Raw genomic sequence first — 2,425 nt, forward strand, 5'->3', positions numbered from 1 at the left:
CTCTCTCTCTGCTGGACAACCTTCCGTGGTAAGGCTTCTCTTTATAATGTCGTTAACATCGCTGTGTCTTGCATGCCATCCTCCTGTCCTTTGGCAGAGAAGGCCATGTCGTCCGTACCTGTTGGCCACTGCCTCGCCACCAAACCCCTGTATTCGGTGTGGATTCGGGCAGTGAGGCGGAGAGCCACAGCCATTCAGAGAGTCTGTGGTGAGACGAGTGCTAGTAGCTGATATGGGGTTGCTAATAGGAAGTCCCCTGCATGGGGACTGCTACAGCTCTACGTCGGGCAGTATCATGTGGTGTTATCGCAGCTTACAGTAATGTTGGAGCTACTTTGTCGGCAATGGGGCGATCCCAACTGGATTGCTTATGGGCTTATATATATATATATATATATATATATATTATATAATATATATATAATATATATATATATATATATATATATATATATATATTTATATATATATATATATTATATATATATATTATATATTTATATATTATATATATATATTGTATATATATATATATATTATATATATATATATTATATATATATATATATATATATATATATATATATGCTGGAGGCTGTAGCTATCCACAGATTTTTTTGAATATATTTATTATTATATTATTAAGGCTTATTTTTACCAAATTAGAGGGGAAATGGTCTGAGGTAGGGAACGGACATAGGATGGTAGGTGTAGACATTAGTTAAAGTATTTTGGAATAATTATTATTTATTCTCACCCCTCCCCCCTCTCTCCCTGTTGATTCAATTAAGGTTATATTGTGAATTATTACTGGAGATGGTTGAAGACTTTTTCGTAATCAGAAAAAATGATTTCCTTAAATTAAACACATAAAGTAGTTTAATTTTGGTCCTATTGGTCCTAATTTTTGTGAGAGGAAGAGGTACAAAGCCGGTGGGGGGCGGGAGATTTAGAGGTGGTATAAAGAGGGAGAACAGGGGAAGAGGTGTAGGTGAGGTGAAAGAGGGATGAAGAGGGAGTGAAGGAGGTACTGGGGGAGGTAAGAGGACGATGGGAAGGACTGGTGCTGGGAGGAAGGACTATGGGATGGGTAAGAAGGAAAGGACTAGCAGCGGGAGGGAGGGAAGACAATAAGAAGGCGAGAGTGAGAAACGGCGAAAGGAGTGAGAACGAAGGTAAAGAACTGCCCGAGAGTTAAGACGATGGGAAGGGCGGGATGGGATAGGGGCGGGTATGGGAAGGACAGAAGGAAGGAGGATGAGCAGGGTTACGGAGGGTGGAAAAAGAAGGAGCCGGTATGGGAGGGGAGTTTGGGAGTACGATAGGACGGAGTGGGGAGGATGTAGATGGATTAATGGTTAGATAGATGAGTAGATGGATAATGGAAAGAGAAGCAGATGAATAAATAGATTGATAGATGAGTAGAATGATAAATGGATAGATTAATGGAAAATGAGTTAGTAGGATCGACGGATACAATAGATAGAGAGATAGATATAAATAGTAATAGATAGATATATGGATGGATACGTTGATTGATAAATATATACATTGACGGATAGACGGATCCATAGATGAGTTGATGGATGAAAAGACTGATGAGTAGATGGATGGATAAACAGTCGAGTAGATGGACGGATACATGGTAAGATAGATGTATATAATGATAAATTGTTGGTTTATGGAAAGATAGATTGATGGATTGACAATTATAAATAGATAAATAAAGGCTACATTGATGGATACATTTGTGCTAGGTGAACCCGTGAATCAGGTTAAAGAATATCTGCCGATTTCCTCTTGCGTGAACCGGGATTCGAACGGGGACCATAAGAATTACAACCAATAAACTCTCTCCATTTAGACAGTTGGTTACTAGTTCGTGTGTGTGTGTGTGTGTGTGTACTCACCTATTTGTGCTTGCGGGGGTTGAGCTATGGTTCTTTGGTCCCACCTCTCAACTGTCAATCAACTGGTGTACAGATTCCTGAGCCTACTGGGCTCTATCATATCTACATTTGAAACTGTGTATGGAGTCAGCCTGCACCACATCACTGCCTAATGCATTCCATCCGTTAACTACTCTGACACTGAAAAAGTTCCTTCTAACGTCTCTGTGGCTCATGTGGGTACTCAGTTTCCACCTGTGTCCCCTTGTTTGCGTCCCACCAGTGTTGAATAGTTTATCCTTGTTTACCCGGTCGATTCCTCTGAGGGTTGTGTAGGTTATGATCATGTCTCCCCTTACTCTTCTGTCTTCCAGTGTCGTAAGGTGCATTTCCCGCAGCCTTTCCTCGTAACTCATGCCTCTTAGTTCTGGGACTAGTCTAGTGGCATACCTTTGTACTTTTTCCTGCTTCAACTTGTGCTTGACAAGATACGGGCTCCATGCTGGGGCCGCATACTCCAGGATTGGTCTTACATA

The sequence above is a fragment of the Procambarus clarkii genome, unplaced genomic scaffold, assembly GCF_040958095.1.
Source record: "Procambarus clarkii isolate CNS0578487 unplaced genomic scaffold, FALCON_Pclarkii_2.0 HiC_scaffold_108, whole genome shotgun sequence".
NCBI lineage: Eukaryota > Metazoa > Arthropoda > Malacostraca > Decapoda > Cambaridae > Procambarus > Procambarus clarkii.